General features: G+C 34.3%; 1 long non-coding RNA gene across 1 annotated transcript; it reads right to left on the bottom strand.

Annotated features, from left to right (window-relative positions):
* Positions 1-17,567: 17,567 nt before the first annotated feature.
* On the bottom strand, positions 17,568-20,010 carry LOC113711770 (uncharacterized). The gene is made up of 3 exons (XR_003453157.2): positions 19,818-20,010; positions 18,483-18,544; positions 17,568-17,791 (listed from the first exon to the last, which is right to left on the bottom strand). It is a non-coding gene; the product is annotated as an uncharacterized lncRNA (long non-coding RNA).
* Positions 20,011-22,343: the final 2,333 nt, after the last annotated feature.

A 22,343-nucleotide genomic window follows, 5' to 3' on the forward strand; every position in this document is an offset into this window, starting at 1 on the left:
GAAGAAACTGAAGAGGAGGATCTTGATCAATATCAGCTCTCTCGGAGGACACCTGGATCCACTTAGTTCATCATTTAGGACATTTGCATGTTGTTTGTCTCTTTTATGTTTTTGTAGTATTCAACAATGAATGTGTAATGTAATGGATATTTTAAGTTTCGTTTTGGATGTCTAAGTACTGTTTTGATGGATGTCTGAATATTTTGATGAATGATTGTCTATTCTGCTTATGTGAATGTAATGAATTTGTGGATTGTCTATTCTGATTGATGGTCTAAGTTTTGATGTGTGAACTTGTCTAAATTTATGAATTTGTGGATGTGGCGATGTGATTGGTTGCCCGTTTGTGATGACAAAAAGGGGGAGATGATTGATGATTGGTGATGTTGGCATGATTGATGATTGGTGATGTTAGGATATGTTGGATTGATTGTTTAAATTTGGATTGGCTGATATGCTTAATTGATTAACTCGGATGGGCAGCCTTGTGAGGGGGAGTTTTCCAAAATTTTCAAATTTTGTGATTCACTAAGACAGGGGGAGTTCTTGTCTATTTTGAAAGGGGGAGTTTTCATTGCAATCATAAAATTTCATTTCAAACCTTTGTTTTGTCATCATCAAAAAGGGGGAGAATGTTATTCTTGGTTTTGATGATCACAAAGTATTTTGAAATGTATCTAACCTTCTTCGATTATAAGTGTCTTTACATATCAAAGAATCAGGTATGAATAGGTCATGAAATGCATTTCAACCAAAAGAAGAAGCAAAAACAGGATACTCACGTCGGACGGCCGAAAGGAATCTGTCGGACGTCCGAAAGGATAAAGAGCATCAAGAAGGAAGCTCTGTCGGACGCTCGTGAGGAAGCATCGGACGTCCGGAAGGATCGGACGCTTGCCATCGGACGCTCATCAACCGCATCGGACGTCCGAAAAATTCCAAGCTGACTTGCCAACTCTCTGCCTACGATCGGACGCTGCGGTGTCGGACGATCAAGACGCATCGGACGTCCGAACGTCAACTTGGATGCCATCGGACGATTGGTTCGGACGATGATTTGATCGTCGGACGTCCGATAGCCCCAACGGCTAGTTGACTCTTCAGCTGCCTTCTATCCGTTGGAAGCATTGATGAAGCCCATTTCTGGTTCCCTTTAAAATCAAACTGGTCTGAACGAAGTAGGGACTTTTGCACACTTTGTTTACAAGATCTCAAGAGATATTTTAGCTAGAAAATAGTCTCCAAAGCTAGATTTGTTTTAAAGTGGTGTGAATTTCTGGTGAGCATTTCTTTTGTGATTGAAAGGATCTTTAGTGTAGCTTTGTTGAGGGTTTTCTGAGTGATTGTAAAACTTCTTAGCTTGACTAAGTGAGGCTTGGGGCAAGGAGGAAGTGATCCCTCCATTGTACATCTAGTTGATCGTCTTCCATCAAAGAGAAGTTGCTCTTCCTAGTGTGTGGTCTTCAAGTTTGAGGATAGCTTGGTAGACACTTGGTTTGATTCCCCAAATTTACTTTTCTGTTTAATAAAATTCTCATTGCTTGTTTATACTTGTGTTTCTGATCAATATAGCTCTTGTCTTCTAATCTACTTGGTTGATCATTACTAGAAAAGAAGGAAATTTTCATTTAGCAAAAATTGTCTAAATCTGATTAAGATTTTGAATAACCCAATTCACCCCCCCTCTTGGTTGTCTTTGGGACTTACAGCAGGTCAGTTTGGGAGCATACACGGGTGCTCTGTTCGGATCGTGATCTCGACATACTCATCACAAGGAATATTAAACGTACCTAGATCCTTATATCTAGGAAGTAAGTTTTTTTGTAGCATCGCTAAAACATTCTCCCTGGTATAAACTTTCTCACTTCCTTTCAACTTTTTCTTAGTGGTACACAATTCTTTACAAAATTTAGCATATTTAAAAATTTGCTTAATTGCATCAAGAAGCGGAATATTTTGCTCCAATTCCTCTTTCTTAGATGTTGTAGATGAACTAGGAAATGAAGGAGGAGGTGTCACCACTAGTGGGGGTTCATCTATGGACTTTCATTGGAGGGGCATGAGTTAGAGGTCTCATTATTTCTTTCTCAAATTCCTCTTCAATCTTGTGCTAAGATACTCCCTTTTGAGGCTCTTGCAATCCTTTGCCACTTCTCAAGGTAATAGTACTCATAGTTTGCTTAGAATTGATAATAGTTTGTAAGAGCAATTTTTCCGAATCATGAGATTCTAACTAACTCATTGGAGATGCCAACTGGCTAATTTGATTGTCTAGGTTTTGAATCCTTATTCTTGTCTTCTCTTGAACCTAAAGAAGGTCAAAACGTAGTGTTAAAACTTTAATAGAAGATATCCTAATGCAGTAAAAAAAAGTGCAACTAAAGCTCTAAAAAATTTCATCTCCAAAAAATTTCATCTCATCAACTCGTCTACTTGTTAGCTTATTGCCGTGGTTTGTCATCACATAAAGCTACAAAAATTTCCAGTCAAAATAATATAAACATGACAAAAAATGAAATTAACAATGTGTCAATTACAAATTTGATCATGCTACATCAGTTGAAAATGATAAGGAAAAGAAAATTGAAACTTGAAACAAGCAAATTGGTGAAAAGTATACATTTCTATTTAATGCTGTTACTCAATGACATCTAATGAAGTACCAATGATCCTCCATTAGATATCCAAAACTGAAATAGTATAGGATTGCACATGTATTAAATTTAAACTTTGGTGATGATTATAATGATAGCACGAACACAACAGAACAACAAATCTTCATATTTAAGAACTCTGTACACCATTCTACTTACATGATCAAGCGTTATACGATGCGGATGAAGATTAAGGACAACATAAGGCTTTTCTAGACTCTGTAAGAATCCCAAGCAGGTGGACAAACTTAAAGTGGAATCTTGATCTTCTGACCCAAAGTGGAATTATCTTACCACATAATTTTCCCCACACCTAAACAATGCTTGTCCCCAAGCATTATTATCCTAAAGATCACAATCAAAATAGCAAGCACTTTATAGTATATTCTATTAGCACAAGTACCACATCTTTCACAATTTCTTCACAATCCAGATGCACAAGAGTTAGTAAACCTCCCAAGGATTTTATTGTATATACACACAACACTCAATACTCAACAAGTGTTTAGGGATTAATTAACTCTTAGATCAACACAATGGACTGACATTACCATAGGCTTGCAAATATATCACATCTCTACCACTATATAGTGAATTTAAACACAAAAGTCAAAGGCTCTTTACAAGGGTTCGTAATGGGGCTCAGGTAAAGGTTAGATAAGAAAAAGAAAATTTAGGTGTAAATATGCATGTCAAGAGAATATCAAATTTCATTGCATGAATTCAATCACCATCTTTGTACACATTCATTGCCTAAGGCACTCCAACATTTTCATTATACCAGCAAGCGCAGACATGGCAATTCATAACTACCACAACACCACACATATCGACATAGTCATTGCACAACATATTTTTGTATTTTTCTCTTTTCTCATTTTTTTCATCATTTTCTTCTTATTTTTTCAATTTTTTCACATGAATAACATCGAAACAAAGATAGTTGTAAGCACTTGCCATTTTCAAACATCACCTTGCAACAATACTCATTAAGTTTCATTCAATGAAATTCTAACATCTTTTTGGAAAGGTTCAAACAAGAGGTTAAAAGCAAAACGGTTCAGGTAGTATTTATGGCTAATGAATGAAGAAAAAGTTAAGGCTCAAAAGGGTTCACTAAAGGTAATTTAAAATAAAGTTAAGCTTTTTACGAAAGTCAAAAAAAAAGTTAATCCTATGTGCCCTTGTCATTTTAATGCATCAAATCTAAAAATGTGGTCTCCACATACATCAAAAAGCAAGTTCTAGAATATCATGTCATGTGTGATAACCATTCCACAAGAGAAAGTGAGAATAAATGATTAATAAAATGCTCAATAGGCTCAAAAACTCACTTATCTGATTAAGCTTGTATTAACTCTTGCACATCTATCAATTGAATTAATAGCTAAGAAAATAAATTGCTCATGCCAGTAAAAATATACTAATGATACTTGTGTAAAAAAAATCTAAGAAAATCTAACACTAAAATTAACTTTTGTTTTGGTTTTCCTTTGAAAACAAGAGAAAAATCTAAGAAATTGCAAAAATTAGACAACTAAAATTAAAAACTAACACTAAACATCAGCACAGAAATATCCCCTCCCCTACACCTAAATCAGACATTGCCCTCAATGGTAGAAATTTAAGAATAAAAAAGGAGAAGTAGAGGATTCCCCTGATTAAAGAATGTCAAGCATCAGGAGAATTTAGGGGATGAAAACCAAATTGGGTAAGGAATGCTACAAGGTTCTTGGTCAAGATTGAATTCTGGTGCTTTGTTTTTTCCATCCTCCTGTCTAATCGCTGAATCTAGTCATCCAACCGTTGTAATTGAGCATTTAGAGTAGATGGTGATGGCGTATTACATTTAGAGGGTCGGCTTCATCAATAGACCTATAATTCATTAGAATGACCTATTGGAAAATAATAACACCTCGAGGCTGTATGGCATCCAAGTGTGTAAACTGGTAAGTATCATTAACCCTCTCAATGGCTCCCATTCTCTCTAAACAACTGATGTAGAACAAGTTGATCAAAAGACATTTTTTGTTATAGCATGCCCATGATTCATGTTGAAATGTCTGTCTAGTTGATCAAAAAACCTCTTTCAATACAGCATGTCCATGCCTTCTATTGAGAAGTCTTCTGCCTATTACAAAATTCAACATTTTTTAAATTTTTATGTTATTTTTTCTTCTTTTATTTGGAAATTAATTTAGCCTATAAATAGACGTATCTTAGGGTTTCTAACCATAATATTTAACTTTTTCCATCACATTTGAGTATTATGAAAAAGGAAAATAATCATAACAAGAAAATAGAAAATATATCTAAGTTGAATAGATATGAAAAGAAATTTGATAAAAGCTAATTATTGCTTATACATCTTCAAATAGTTATAACTTCAATAAATATTAGTGTATTTTCTACAAAAAAAAGTTGGAAAATAGGAGTAGGAAAGTTTAATATTCTGAACAATGGTATGAATTTTTGGATGTTTGTGAATTGCATATGCTTATTGTTCAAAGAATAATACATGTATTACTATAACTAAATGACTATCTAGCAAATACTAGTGTGCACATTCATGAATGAAAATGTGCACATTGGAAAGAATAATAAAACTGTAGTGAATCACTCTTAAAAATGTCGCCATTATAGTAACAAAAGAATGGGTTAGAACAACAGCGAAAGATAACCATCCTTCGTGGCCAAAACTGTCATGAGATAATAGCAACAAAAGGTTGTTCTTTTTTTTCCACACTTCTTCAATTATTTTTTTCTTTATTAAAATCCAACTATGGACAAGTAAAAATAGTTTCGTAATTGATTTATTAATCTTCTATAAATTTAGTTACCTTAAAAATCTTCTATAAATTTAGAACACATATTAAACATAAGAATAATTTGTTTAATCACCATAATTAAGTTTTGGTGTTTAGATTTTGGGCTAGGAGTGTATTTGATTAATTACCATAATTAAATGCTATAATTAGTGTTAATTTAGGATAAGATATACGTATTCATTTAACAAGAATAGGAAATCTTTGAAGAAAGTAATTTGATAGCCAATTTTGTGTCGAGATTCGTTGGTCTCATGAAAAAGAAAATGTAATGTACTTACTTTTATGATAATTTTTTTATACACGAATTGTACTCGATGTATGCCATGTAACTTAATTTCAAATTTGAAATTGAATTTTTACACATGTGGCGTTCATCTACAACTTTTAATGTAAAAAAAATTTACATTGATAGTGTATAAAAACTTAATCCTTACTTTTATACCTAGGTTTAGTCAGGAAAACAAACTACGTCTAACTTCATTGAGTAATAGAAGATACAATAAATATAATGATTATATGCTGTCACATGCATTTATAATTACCTTATAACTAACTAAATTATTGGAGAATTTACTTCAGAAAATGGTAATAAAATATTCAAATATCATTCTTTGCCTAATTGGTTAAATTTCCATGAGGAAATAATCGGTAGAAGATTACATGTTATTGTGTAAATTATTAATGCAATATGAACATTAATTAGGGATTCACTGTACTCTACGAAGTAGGAATTATATCTAATAGAAACAAGGAATGTATTAACGGTGATAATTGGTGACCAATGGACACTTGTTAAAATGGATACAATTATCATAATTGATGAATTTTAACATTTAAAAGGTGATGTCTATAGTTTTGGAAAACTTCTAGTAAGGAAAGAATTTTACAAGTGGCAAAAAATGACCATTTCAAATAAACCAACAAAGGTAGGGTGAAAAGTTTGAGTGTTCGTGCTTCAATTTCATCTCTCTCTATTCTTTTCCTTTTTGCTTAGTTATCTTTTTTTCTTGCAACATAAATTTAAAAATCTAATAATTCATTTTCATAAAATTAAGAACAAAAGTGAGCCCAACTTTGAGCATTTTTTTTAAGAGCTAAATCGTGCATAATACTGTAAAGGTTGCCAAAATAACTTATTTTTATAATTTATTTCTTTTAAACTACAAAGAGATAGTAAGTTCCCAAATTCTAAACCAAATCAAATGAAGACTTTTATGGCTAAAAAGAAAAGGAAAAAATTATGAACTTGGAACTTTTTATCCTCCATAAAATGACAAATTCAAAGGAAAAATATAATTTATTTTGGAAGAAGACATAGAATAATAAAATTTTCAAGACTTGTAAAAAAAAAGAAAATACAAATAAATAAATTAAAAAATTGACAAAACAGGCAAGTACCCTTTTGTTGAATTTTAACAAATTCTCTTAATTAAACAATTGTATGTGGTTGGTTTACTAGGTTTTATTTTTCTTTTATTTGATAAATAAACTTAACACACTTCTTGTGGTTTTTGACAATGGCAATCAAAACTAAATTAATGATTTTAATGTGAAACTACAATGAAAACTAAAATTGTTTGAACTTCCAATACAAGGATATTTTCAATTGAAAGAATAATTTATTTTTTGAATTTTACATTTGTTTGGTCTGTAGTATATTTCGTCTAGCCATTGAAGATTTTAAATATGTTTAATTTTTCATAGTTCTAAATTGCATTCCTTAGTGCCAACGAAAGATTTGTCATGTTTATTTTTAGGGAAAAGGTTAGGTATGTCATTTAACATGTGAATTCATTCAAAATAACTTTCTAAAATATGAAATAATTAATGCATTAATTAAACAGATTATTTCTTATTCATATTAACAAGTGCCCACTAGGCACCCATTACAAAATCTGATGTATTACTTAGCTTAGCTTTATGAGAAAATGCTACGTAATTAACTTATATTTTATCATTAATTTGTGGCTACGTCCACGTTCATCGTGCAAAAGAAGATACAGTAAATATAATGATTATATGCTATTTCAATTTATAATTAACTTATAGCTAACTAGATTATGAAGAATTTCCTTCAGAAAATGGTAGTAATATATTTAAATATCATTCACTGCCTAATAGGTTAAATTTCCATAAGGAAATAATAGGTAGAAGATTACACGTTATTCTATAAATTATTAATGCAGTATGAACATTAATTAGGGATTCACTGTATTCTACCAAGTAGGAATTATATCTATTTCAAACTAGGAATTAAATGTATTAATTAGCTTAGCTTTATGAGAAAATGTTGTAATAATTATCTTATATTTTATCATTAGTTTGTGACTTATTTTAATCTAGACAAATTTGTAAGCCTTATGGTAAACTTATAAGTGTATAAATGTAGGCTTTTTTGCCTCATAAGTTCAGCAAACCAATTTCTGTAAAGTTTGCAAAAGTCAATGGTCGAATGGAGATGTCAAAACCTAATAGCATCTCTTTAATTCTATCGGTTTGGCTTTTGTTCCTCAATTTCTCCTTTCTGATTGTAAAACCATCACCAGCCGATCCAAGTGATTATGCAGTGCTATTGAAAAAGACACCTCCTACAGAAGAAGGTTTGAGGGAATTAGCTATTAAAATTCTAACCAATGTCCTTGGCAGGTACTTTCATTTCCTATTGTCTTATTTCTGTTAGCCACTTTAATTAAAAAAAATGAGAAAGATAGACAGTGCAGTAGTGTTGCTTTCACTAAAACATATCAAAACTTAAGGTTATTGGATAATTTGAATATAATGGTCGCATTCATTACTTATAAATTTTATGAATAGAAAACATAATTATTATTTACTATGCGGTACTTCTTTTCAATTTTTTTATTAGTGTAAGTGGAAAGTTTTGAATTCGGGACCTTTTATTTACACTCTCTTTCTCCGTATCATCCAACCCATCCCTCCTCACTTTACTGTGTGGTACTTATTATGAAGAACAGTGTAGAAAATTGTGCCATAGTGATTTCTATTATTATATTTGGTAGACAAATTCTTTTGGAATAATTTAAAGAAATAACAAATGTGTGGCAGGAAAATGATAGAATTTTCCGAACATCTAGTATCAAAATATAAATACGTTTAAAATGAAGAATAATTGATTGATGCACTTTTCATGATGATTTTATAGCCAGACAGCTGTAGCGAGAGCTCTAATTCGTCTTCATGCGGCTGATCCTGGTGGCTTCGTGGCTAGGCTAACTCTAGAGCAGGCTTCCCAAATCAAAAGTAGGTGTCCTTTTTTTCACTTTTTCTTCCAAATGTCATTTTAATTTTCGTTATTTCTTCCTCTTTTCTCTTTTATCTTTGAACTTCTTATTCAAATAGTTCCTAAAAATGTAATTATCACCTAGTTTAGTCAAGCATTAGGTATTAGATTATATTGTATGTCATTAGAATTATTCTTTTGGCACAAAATTTGCTTTTTGTGGGTTAAGATCAATCCTTATCCTATACTCTTAAGGCCGGCCACAGCATAGATGAACATATTTTGCAAAATAATTTGCACATATGTCTATTTCACAAAATAGTTTGCCCATATGCCATAGAATATTATAAAGTTTTAATATGTGGCAAATTCAATGTACTCGTAACTAGATTGATTTTTGTAAAACTACTTGTGAAATTTTGCAGATCAACCTAATGTGAAAGAGGTCATACCAATTAATGCCTATCCACCTTTCCAGAAGACGGACGGGGCTTCCAAATGAAGTTTCACGACTGGAAGAATGAACTAAAGGGTCACATGATATATCTTTATTTGCTTTCATGGATCCTTGGATATGCTTTAAGCTAAGATATCTGTTAATAAACTAAGTTGTGAATAATTGCTTATTTCTGAAGTAGAAAAGGGAGGAAACTTGCTGATGCTCAAGGCAGTGGATGTAGGGAGTGCAGTGGAGGGAGGGAGTGGCAAGGATACGATGTGGATTGATGGTGAGAACAACCACTATTTGCACAGGGGTAGAAGTATGATGGAAGGGGAAAAGGGAGGGAGGGAAGATCAGCAGGAAGGCTAGGGTAATAAAACCAGCACGGGGAAGTATAGGGTCAGTAAGACATGGAAGAGACTGGTGCAGGAGGTGGGTAAGAGGAAGCCTCTGCCTGAGATTGAAACTATACAGAATGGCACGAAAATAGGGAAGAGAAGAAAGGGAGTAGGTGGGAGTGAGCTAGAAAGGAACCTGAGGGAGGCTGAGTGTAAGAAGAAAGCCAAGCTGATTGAAGGGGTTAAGGATGTGTTGATGCTGTCTGAGGTGGTGGAGCCCTCCCTTAATGGGGCTCCCATCCCTCAATGAGAGCTCTAGTGTGGAACTGTCGAGGTGTAGGGAGCCCCTTGATAGTTCCCCAACTTAAGGAACTTGTACAAGTCCACTCTCCATCTCTAATATTCTTATCAGAGACAAAAACGAAAAAGACCTTCATAAATAGTGTTAAGCAATGGGTAAAGTTTGATGATCTGTTTGTAGTAGACCCTGTGGGGATTGCAGGAGGTTTAGCTATGCTCTGGAAGAAGGATATACAGGTGAAAAGCATCTTATTTACTAGTTTTACTATAGAGTTACTTATAGGGGATCAGGGAGGTAGTAGAGATTGGTGGTGTGTGTGTGCCTATGCCGGTTCAGATGATAACATTAGGGAGCAGCAATGAAGGGTGTTAGAGAGGAGAACACGGATTTGGGGTGATTGTTGGGCTTTAATGGGAGATTTGAATGAATATCACTTCTAATGGGGAGAAGTGGGGGGGTAGAATCAGGCCTGCTAGCAGTTTTGAAAGTTTCACTGGCTTCATTAATAGGACTGGCCTGATAGTTATTGGCTTTGAGGGAGTGCCTTGGACCTGGTGTAATAACTGGGACACTGAAGGAGTGATTAAGGAAAGGATTGATAGAGTGATGGGTACTAAGCAGTGGTGTGGAAATTTTGGAAAGGCTAAAGTTACTCATGCTGAAACAGAAGCTTCTGATCACTATGCCTTGGTACTAGATCTGACCCCTGTAGAAATACCAAGGAAGAGGAGATTTGCTTTTGATAAGAGATGGATTATGCAGGAGGGGGTTTGGGGAGGTGATCAAGGAGGCATGGGGGAAGGAGCAACAGGGGTCAAGGTTGTATAGAGTGCAGAGTAAAGTTAAACAAGTTCGTATGAATCTGCTGCATTGGAGCAAAAAATTGAATCTGAACTCAAAAAAGCAGATAGAACAGATTAAAAAGGAAATTAAAGAGGTGAGGGAGAGTCAGGGCAGAAAGGATAGAACAAAAATTATAGGACTGAAGAGGAAGTTGGCGGAGGCTTACAAGAGAGAAGAGGTATACTGGAGTCAGAAGGCAAGAATTAAATGGCTCCAGGAGGGAGACAACAACACTAGCTTCTTCCATGCTAGTGTAATGAGTAGGAGGAAGCAGAATAGGATTAATGGTCTGAAAATGAGAAGTGGGGAGTGGTGTAGGAATGAGGAGGAGGTCAGGGAGGAAATTGTGGACTATTTCCAGCAATTGTTCACGTCTGGTGATCCAACTAATTTCAGTGCTATTTTGGAGGAGATCCCACAGACTATAACTGCTGACATGAACAAAAAGTTGACAAGGCCAGTCTCTGATCAAGAAATCAGTTATGCAGTAAATTCATGCATCCAAACAAGTCTCCTGGACCAGATGGTATGTCCCCTATCTTTTTTCAAAAATTTTGGCATGTTGTCAAATGTGATGTTATTAGTGCAGTTCAAAGCTTTTTTCACTCTGGTCATATCCTAAAATCCATAAATGAGATCTTGATCAGCCTTATCCCTAAAACTGATTCACCAAATCTGATTACTGAGTTTAGACCTATCAGCTTGTGTAATGTCACTTACGAGATCATCTCAAAAGTTCTAGTCAATCGATTTAAAACTATGCTAGACTGTTGCATTAGTTCCTCTCAGTCTACTTTTGTGCCTGGTAGGCAGATTCTGGACAATGTCCTAGTGGCACATGAGAGTATTCATTTTCTTAATAATAAGAGAACTGGAAAGGATGGTTATATGGCTATTAAGCTTGATATGTCTAAGGCTTATGATAGTGTAGAATGGGTGTTTTTGGCAAAGATGATGCAAAAAATGGGGTTCTGTCCAACTTGGATTCAGTGGATTTTAGAGTGTATAACTAGTGTCACCTACTCTGTGAATGTTAGTGGGAAAAAAGGGGGGTTTATCAAGCCTTCTAGAGGCTTAAGGCAGGGGGATCCCCTATCCCCATACTTATTTCTGGTTTGTGCAGAAGGTTTCTCTGCCCTGCTCAGAAGAGCTAATAGACAAGGTAGTATGTCTAGAATGAAGATTGCTAATGAAGCTCCTTGTTTGTCTCATCTCTTCTTTGCAGAGGATTCACTAATTTTCTGCAGAGCCAAGGTTGGGGAGGCTGTGCAGCTTATGAAGGTGTTGGAAGAATATGGAAGAGCATCTGGCCAGTTGATCAACAAAGAAAAGTCCTCTATCTTTATCAGCAAAAATGTCAAAGGAAGGAGAAAGGAAGAGGTGCTTAAAGAGTTGGAAGGCATGAGAGAGGTTCATCAGAGCAAATATCTCGGGCTTCCTATGGTTATAGGAAGGTCAAAGAGACAGGTATTTGAGTTCATTAGACAGAAAGCAGTAAAAAGACTTGGGGGTTGGAAGGAAAAACTTCTGAGCCAAGCAGGAAAGGAGACTTTATTGAAGTCTGTCATTCTAGCTCTCCCTGCATACGTGATGTCTTGCTGTAGGCTGCCAAAGGCATTGTGTCAGAATGTATGTTCAGAAATGGCTAAATTCTAGTGGAGACAGAGGAAGGATGAAAAGAAAATTCACTGGATAAAATAGAGTAGAATGACAAATATCAAAGCTGAAGGGGGCCTGGGATTTAGGGATTTACAGGACTTTAACTTGGCATTATTGGGGAAACAATTATGGAGAATTTTGATGCAGCCTAATTTGCTGACGAGTAGAGTAATGAAAGCGAGGTACTTTGGTGGGAAATTCATATGGGATGTACAACCAAAAGGATCAGACTCATGGTGTTGGAAGAGTCTACTGAGTGCCAGAGAAGTGCTGGAGGAAGGACTAAGAAGGAGGGTGGGAGATGGTGAATCTATTAAAATCTGGGAAGACAGGTGGCTGCCAGGGATAGAGGATGGGAAGGTAAGATCTCAGAGGAAGGTTGATAGCAAGATTCAGAGGGTTAGTGAGCTGATCAAGGATGGTAAGTGGGATAGAGAATTGTTGATGCAGGAATTTGAGGAGAAGGACAGGCTGCAGATACTAAAGATACCACTGAGCTTGGAGAAGGTAATGGATAGGATCTATTGGGAAAAATCAAGTTCTGGTGTATATTCTGTCAAGACTGGCTATAAACTAATCAAGGAAATGAAGAGAAGACAGTGTCAACATGGAGGAACTTCAGAACCAAGTAATAGTAGGACGATCAAGGCTCAAAACTGGAGTTTTCTGTGGGGCTTGAGCATGCCAAATAAACTCAAACACCTCATCTGGAAATGTTTGCAAGGAATACTGCCAACTAACACAGTGGTGAAGGGAAAGTGTGGTAAGGGGAACCATGCGTGCAAGTGCTGTGGAGACAGCTCTGAGACATTAGAGCATATGTTTTTTCTGTGCTGTAATGCTAGAGCAATTTGGAAGGTGGCATCATTGAGGTGGGATGGATTGGAGGAGTTTAGGAATAATTTTTGGCATTGGTGGGAAGAACTTAGGGGGGCTATGGCTCGAGAGAGAGGAAGGGAACACATAACTCTCACGGTAAACATTTTTTGACAGATTTGGAAATCCAGGAATAATAAGCAGTTCAACAACAGGAGCAGTGAGCCTATGGTGGTGATTAACAAGGCACTAATGGAATGGAATGAGTTTCAACTAGCACAAGGGGGGAGCAAAACATGACAACCTGGCAGTTGGAGAGCAGGAGAAGGGCAGGAGATGGGATACACCGCAAGCTGGCTGGATCAAGCTCAACACTGATGCAGCTTTGGACCAAAAACTTAACAAGGCAGGATGGGGTATAGTGGCCAGGAACAGCTCAGGGGAACTGGTAGGTTCATGGGCGAGGCCAACTGAAGGCTGTGCTGAGGCACAGGTGGAGGAAGCTCTGGCAATAAGAGAAGCTATGGTACTAGCTAAACGAATGGGATGAAGAAAAATGAAGCTGGAATCGGACTGTAAGCTAGTAGTGGACAAAATCAATGCAAGGGAGGAGGAAGTCAACATAGCCATAATTCAGTTGGATATTTGGAGGCTGATGAAAGAATTTGATAAATGTTGTTTTTCCTATACTAGAAGAAGCAACAACTATGTAAGTCACTATTTAGCAAAGTTTGCTATAACATTGATTGATGTAGCTGAATGGAAGCTCAGTTTCCCAGCGTGGCTGCTTGGTTTAGCTCAGGCAGATTTACAGGAGCAGTTGCTCTGACTTTGTACCCGTTTGTGCTTAATACAATGTTATCGATTGGAAAAAAAAAGAATAATTGCTTATTTCTCAAATTATCTTGTCATTTAATATCATTTCTAATATTATAATTAGTTTCTTCTTATTTCAACCAAGGAAATGAAAGATTTTCATCTGGAAAGGTGTAATTCATCCAGCAAATGTGACTAATAAGGTTAAGGGATTGATTTTTATTTGGTCAATATTTCTCTCTCCATTTAAAAAATCCTACCACATAATTGGACTCCATACTTTAATCAAGTCCAGGGTTGGTCATTAAAACGAACTACTTAATTTTCTTGAGTTGAACATAATGAAAATGCCAGATTAGTGGGGAGAGAAATAAGTAAACAATCCAATTCTGCTAAGAAAGAGAAAGACTCATAAATGCTTGTTAACTAAGCAAAAAGAAAATATTACACTATAAAAGTATTGGTAAGTAAGGTTCAATTATCTAAACCCCGAAATTTGGGATACGCAGTGACATTTTACTAGTCATGAACATTATCACTATGCACTTTGCCTTCTTATGCACAATCAAACATTAGAAACAATAAAACCATCAATCAAAATTAAAAAAGAGTTAATCTTATACACACTCACAGTGTATACAATATTATAATTAGATGTATGATGTATATGCAATATTTGAATTTCAAATTCAAATTTAGATTATGTGGTATACATTTTACACTGTCAGTGTATAAAAGATTAATTCATTAGAAAAAGTAAAAAAAAAAAAAAAAAAGCCTACTATGATGATATTAATGACCTCAATTATTGGTTCATGGACAATTTTATTCTTTGGCTATAAAATTGGGATGGACTCTAATGAAAATAACCTTTTACGCGAGGGAAATGCTTACACATTTACATGTGACATGAGATTTAAAGAGGAGCTAAATGTAAAGTGCACCTCAAATTACCTTTGGTTTGTAAATCATGCTTTAAACTATTAATTGCAATATTAGTATTTCCTTAGTCTATTAATTTTTACACATAAGTTATGAATTTAATGGTAATAATATATACGCGGTCTACTTTTCGTGTTCTTTTCCCTCTTTCTCAGTCTGCGTCCACTCTTTTTCCCTCTTTCTCAGTGCTATCTTGTTTGGAACCCAAATTTTTTGCCAAGTTTGTCTGCTACAAATTTTTTAAAAACTTTAGCTACAGTAATCTCAAAAAATTTCTTAAAGTTTTTAAATTATACACTTCAAAATATTCAAAAATTTACACATTTCAAAAATTTTTTTAAAAACTTCTACAGTAAGTTACAGTAAAGTTTTAGACAAACTCCCAAAAAACTCACCTTTCAAACAGGGGTATCCCACTGTCCACCAAACGCCTCTTTCACTAGTGCTTCTTCCATGTCTCCTACTCTAAGAGCAAATGAAAACCGTTTCGCCACAAAATGGCACAATGCGTTCTTTGTCATTAAGAATTTAAGCATTGCAAAATGGAAAATGCCAAACTAATTTCACTTGATCTGCCATTCAGTTCACTTGTTTTCATGATTATTCATTCAAAAAAAATGATTAGCCATTCAAATTATAAAGAATTTCCTAGTAAAATATATTGTATGGAAAAACTAAATGCAAACTCTAGTCAAATGGAGTTTTTTCTTCAAAACTTTGAACTTGAATTTGGTCTCCAGATAACTATTTCTTTTTTGAATATTTATGATCAGAATTTAGCTTTAGTTTGCAAACAGCAAAAGATGTAATCACAAATAAAGAAACAAAAACAAAAGTAACTCCAAATTTAATAGGCATGAAAAAATACTTGATAAAAATTTAACTAATGCATACACAAAATACCGAAGAGTTTGACTTTCATTAAGTACGAGAGTGTTTTCTAGACAAAAATGTACACTTGTATCTTTGTATCTTGGTCTTTGACAGTAAAAATCCAGTTATGGGGTGCAAACTACATTCTTCAAAGTTTAAGGCCGTAAAATGTAACTATTATCAAAATTCAGGGAGGTCAATGTGGAATTAACTCAATGGAGTCCATTTTTTCTTGGGTAAATTTTACTAACCTCCCCTCTAATTTTCTCAAAAACTAGAGACTTCCTCTCTTGATTTGGAATTAACATGACCCTTTTTTGTATAATCGATTTATTTTTTTTTCGTAACATGAACTTCCCTTATCAATTTACTTTTTTTTCATGTTCTTTGTTTTAAATAAAAAAAGAGTTGTTAAAATGAAAAGGTTGAATTTTCTGCTATGTTATTTATTCATGGTCAAATGGAAAAGAGAGATTTGTTCATGAAAATTGAAGACCTAATTTATTTATTTCTCTAAATTTTTTATTTTCACCAATCAAAATAAAGATATACACACATGTATCGATTCCTAAAATAAAACATATTAAAATGAAGATGAGGTATTTCCAATCCATGTACTCATCAAATCCTTTTAATTTGGTGAGATTTTAACTTACATACACATGAATATATGAGATAATAGAACGAAGACATCAACTCAATGCCAATTTCATACATAAAAAGAAAAAAAACCGAATGTAGATATTTTAAAAGCACAAGGACTAAGTCAGCAAATCTAACTATATAAAAGGAGGAGTTGCTTGAATGAACAGTAAAAGTGTATCCGTCGGTTATGTTGGTATTTATTGATATGTTTGGGCTATTGTGGTCCATTTGCATCAGTTCATTGGTGATTCCTCATGTGATTAGCATTAGCCTTAGTTAGTTCTTCATTTTTCGATTTTCGATAATGCCATTTGCTGTTTCTCCCCTACTCAGGACACCGGAAGATGCATGCTATAGTTGTGTGGTTCCTTTGTAATTTATTTGTTCTTTGTTCCTCTTTTGTTTGAGTCATTATCGCCCCTTGTGATCCGTAGAGATGGGCCACCTTAGCTATTTATGAGTATTAGTTTAGTCTTAGGTGTTGTCTTATTTTCCAATCATGCCATTTATTTTTCCCTTCATTTAACATGTATTTTATATTTGCTTGGTTGCTTTGTAATTTTGTTGTTTTTTTACCCTAATTTTTGTTGACTTATTGTTCTCTTTTGTGGACAACATAGATGGATCACTTTTTGTTTCTATGCTTCTTTCAAAGCAACCTTTTCTTCATTGGAAAATTCTCATTTTGAGTTTGTGTTTTTTTGTTTCCCATTGATACTGTTGCTTTTTTCTCTAGCATTAAATGTTGATTATCCTTTCAAACAACACCAGTTTTGTTTGGATTTTGACATACAAAAAGAAAAAAAATCACTCAAGTTTACTTTAATCATCTATTTTGTTCTGCCGGAACTCTAACCCGATGATGCTGCTATATTGCCAAACAAAAACAACATAATCACCTTTATTGCTAACATAGATGTTGGATAGGGCTGCAAACGAATCGATCTCGAGCTGGCTCGAGTTGAAATCGAGCTCGAATTCGATCTAAAGATATTAAGCTTGTGACAGCCCCACCTCACCCTAAGGCGAACCAAAAGGGTTCGGCGGACCGCCTGCCCAACTCTCGCCAGGACTACGGAGTCAATTCACACAAACCCAACATAGTACACGCGATAGGACCCAAAGAAAATGAACAATCAGAAACTACTAAGGTGAGAACATACCTACCAAACTATAAAATCATAGTCTCAACGAAATACATTTAATAGACAAGGTTAAACACTTATACATATATTTACATTGAAATCTTGAACAAATTAACATACAGTGCGATCCGAGGTACTCATACTACACAAAACACAATTAGGGCTTCATTTTCAAAAGAGTTTAACAACATGACATATATACTAGCTTGACCCTTTTCTTCCAAAACCGTGATTTTCAAGTTTGTCCCCTGTAAGGAAAACAAAGGCAACAGAAAGGGGTGAGTTTACGCTCAATGAGGTACCAAACATATAGGGGAAAAATCATGGCCTTTCACATTTAATCAATCATATACATATACCAGATATAAATGAAAGCATTTAAACACAGTGATTCAAAGGGAAAGGATACAAGTGGCTCTCAGGAGCCAGATTTTCATTTGCAGTACTTGACCCGAACCCGTTGACTCTCCGTCAACGTAAATAGAATCAACATATCCGTAGACCCCACTTTACACCAATTTTCGTCCACCAAACATACCCCTACCGGACTCGAACTCCATTCAAGAACAATAATGGTAATACTCGAGTATACCGGAATCAAGAGTCTCAATATCCAAAGATTCCCAAAACAGACTACCGTGGTTCGTTATCTAATCGATCAGACCCTTGCCGGCCCGACTTGAGTAACTAGCCACAGGTGTTGAGCTCAAAGGTCACAGAAAGGTCGTTGGATATCAGCCTCCAAACGACATCCGAACAGACTCAGATACAGTTAACAGAATATACACAGTAAATAGGCATATGGACAGACAAGAGAACGAGTGTGATAAAGTACACCCTCGTCTCAAACAGAATAAACAGATAGTGTAGTCATTTAAATCGCAGATTGCAGGGGCAAAAACCAAGTTAAACAGCAAATGAGGGGAGTGGTACACTTACCGGTTCAAGTACAGATACGTCAAAAGTTTTCACTTCAAACTAGCTTTAATCACCAAGAAACCCTAAAATCATCAAAGTAAACCAATTAAAGGTTTCATATCCAAAATCGAGTAAACGGAATGCACAAGTGAGACTCGACTACATGTCGTACGTCTTTCCAGGTTAAGTACTAGTACAAAAGAATAAAATATGACTTTTGAGTAAAAAGATAATAGTTGGTCCTAGGGTTACAAACAATCCCCAAAACCCTTCATTTGTACTAAGATCAACTCAATTGAAGGAATCGCGTAACCCTAAAATTTTGGGCAGCATGTCCTCTGTATTTACCTATTTACCCAACCACTTATGGCTTCATTATTTTCCTCAATCAATTCCAAAGTCATACGCAATATAAATTCATCACAACAGCCGTTCAATAGGCTCAAAGTCATTCAAGTACAAGATTTAGCTAGGAAAATGGCCGGAAATGAGCTTTAAGCTGGGAAACCAAAAAGACAGATTCACCGCTACTTAGCGTATCAGACCTAACTGAAACTACGTTTATTGGATTGAAGTGCAAGTTATACCGTTTCGAACCTAAGACAGAGGGCTATAACTTTGATGAAGACTACTTAGTCCAGTTCTCATCCTAACTAGGTCAAAGTTACCAAAACAACCCCATATTTTTCAGTTCGAAGCTCACTGTGAAATTCAACTAGCAGTCCTGATTCATTCAATCATATCTCAGCACACACAACTCCGATTCATGTAATTCCAAAGCCATTTGAAAGCTAAGATACAACTCTATAATTCTTAAGAAGACATTGACAACCAAATCAGTAGTATTCCCGGTCAAACTAACCAATTACAGAAACTGATTATCAGTTTCGGATAGAAACAGGGCAGCAGGGGTATTTCGGTCTTTTCACAGGCTACGTTGCTCCGATTGGGTTGAAATTTTGCAGGAAACTATAAAAAACCATTCTCTACAACTTTCATGTTTTGTACTAAACCTAATTCGGCCTCTAACATTATGAACTGGAACCGAGCAGAACTGAAGTTGGAATTTCCAGAAATCTGGAATTTGGGCTATTAGTGCATACCACTACTTTTCTTGCTTCATCCTTTCATTGTTTTCCTCTTAACCAACATGCCAAGTGTTAACTCTAACTAAAACCATGAATCAAAGCTGTAACAATTAATCATACACATGGTAGGCCACTTAACCAACCCAACTACCACTTCACTAATTCAAGAGATTTAGCCATAGGAAGCATCCATACAACTTCTAGTTTACCCTCAAACCTTTAAATACTTAATATAACACCATAAAAGCAAGGATTAATGATCACATACCTCTCTTACAAGTTGATTAAGTCACCCAAAATAACCACCAACCAAAAGCTTCAAGGCTTGAAGATCACACACTAGAGTTGGATGGATTTCACTCAGTGACTCACTCCTTCACTTTTAATTTTTTTTTCCTAAGATTAAACTAAGAGTAAAAAGCAAGAAAATGGAGTTTCTTCTTCTCCTTTGTTGCTCCAAGATGGGCGGCCAGCTTATGAAGGAAATGGAGCAAAAAAAATGGTTTTAATTCATCAAATTCTTTGGTCAAATAAGTTGCATGGTTGGTGTCTTGCCACTTGGCAGCATCTTGGTCATTCTCTCACTAATCTTTGCCAAATCATGTTCCTATCCTCCAATTCTTTCCCTTATCTTACTAACACCCCTTAAATCTCATGTAAAGTCCTAACCACATGAAAAAGAATATTTGGAGATAAAGTATATGGTGAAATAAAATAATACTAAGCCAATGAAATATTTTAATCGCGTATACTAGAGTTTTAACTTATAATCACTAACTTATTATTATCACTTCAAATCATATAATATTTCCTCATTCAAAAGTCACTTTTACTCACCAATTGAACATCATTAAGATCAAAGAAAAGGTGTCTTAGTCACTTACCTTGCAAACTCAAGAAAAGAACCAACTTAACACCTCTTGCTTCCAAATCATTTCACAACTAACCTCACTACTACTCAACTAAGGGTTTTTTATGGAGAATTTGGAAATTTAAACGGTTGATTTGCTAGATTGAGCAAGATTGGAGCAAGAAATTTGAGAGCTTTTTCCTTTCTTTTCTCTTGAAGATGGCCGGCCAAGAAGCTTGAAATGGAGGGTAATTTTGGGTCAATTTTTGTTTAATTGATAAAGTGGTGAATAGTGGTCAAAACCCAAGAACCAACCACTTCGCGACACCTAGCACCTTTTTAATTCAAAGCTATCCTTTTGTCTCTCTATCCTTAATCCAACTAAGCAACCTCTACTTATCTTCCAACACCTAGTAAATTAATTCCTGTATACAAAACTTAACCTAATTGGTCGAATTTTATCGAACTTACCGCACTAGTGGGTCCCACATCCAGTATACACTCTTAAAATCTTATAAACTAACTTATACTAGAAAAAATGATTTCAAAACCATCTTTACTCATAAAAATTATTTTCACAATTTTTCGAATAAATAAAATATGAAAAACCGTGCAATTCAAAGAAAATAAAACCTAGCAATTAAGAAAATTACGAGTTCTCACAAAGCTCGTTAGCGAGTTCGAGTATATATATATATATATATATATATATATATATATATATATATATATATATATATATATATATTATTTTAAGTATACATATATTTTTTTATATTTTTTATTTTAAGTATATATATATTTTTTATTTTTTATTTTAATAGTAAAATGACATATATATCCTTAATATTTTATTATTTATTAAGAGAAAAATATTATTTTATTTATTTTTAAAAAAATAAAAATAATTATTTTTTATTTTTTTCGATCTCGAGCTTGAAATTGTTGGCTCGTCGAGTTCGAGTTCGAGTTCACTAAAATTATGTCAAAACTCGGCTCGATTAGGCCAAAACTCGACTCGACTCGTCTCATTTGTAGCCCTAATGTTGGGACATCAAAGTTGAGGATAATCTTCTAACCTATGGTTGGAAAAAAAATGCTATGATAGCATGTTATTAGTCCAGACTATATTCTCACAATTATGAACGAATATCGAATACACATATTCGATGTCAAAATTGTAAAAGTTTCTGCAATATAAAATAATAATTATAAAAATTACACTTTCACAATTCAATATTATTCTCATATTCTGCTACTTCAACACATATATGCTATATTCTTATTAGAGGTGTCAAAATGGGTGACTTAAACGGGTTTGGATTAGTTAAAATGGGTAATAGATATAAGTGAGTCAAACTATTTATACTCATTTAATTATATGGGTATAAATGGGTAAGTCAATAAATGAATTGGGTAACCAAATTATCCATTTATAACCCATTTATTTTAACTTTTTGTAAACTCATTTCAATTTATTTTTACAAATTAAGTTATCAATTTATACCACCCTTTGCATCCATCATTAGTTTTAAATATTTACTTATAATACTCAATAAGTCTAATTATCAATTTTTTTCATCCATACTCTATGTTGCAAAATTATATACTATTTAATAATTGAACAATAAAAATATAAAAATTTAGACAAAGTACTATAAAAGTTAACATAAAAACTTAATTCAAAAATTTTGAACCCCTAACATTTTTTGTGTGTAAATTTAAAATTTCTTTTTTAAAAGGTAAGAAAAGAGGTTAAAACTTGTCATAAATTAGTAATGTTGAAAAATGAGCAAGTTAACAAACTAATAGAAAATAAAATGATAAGATAAAATCGACAAATAATAATAATAATAAAATAAAAGTAATTAATATCATGACAAAATGAAAAATTTGAAAAAATAGGTATGGGGAAAGAGAGGAAGTTTGGAGGAAGACAATTCT

Source organism: Coffea arabica, chromosome 10e, assembly GCF_036785885.1.
Source record: "Coffea arabica cultivar ET-39 chromosome 10e, Coffea Arabica ET-39 HiFi, whole genome shotgun sequence".
Lineage (NCBI taxonomy): Eukaryota > Viridiplantae > Streptophyta > Magnoliopsida > Gentianales > Rubiaceae > Coffea > Coffea arabica.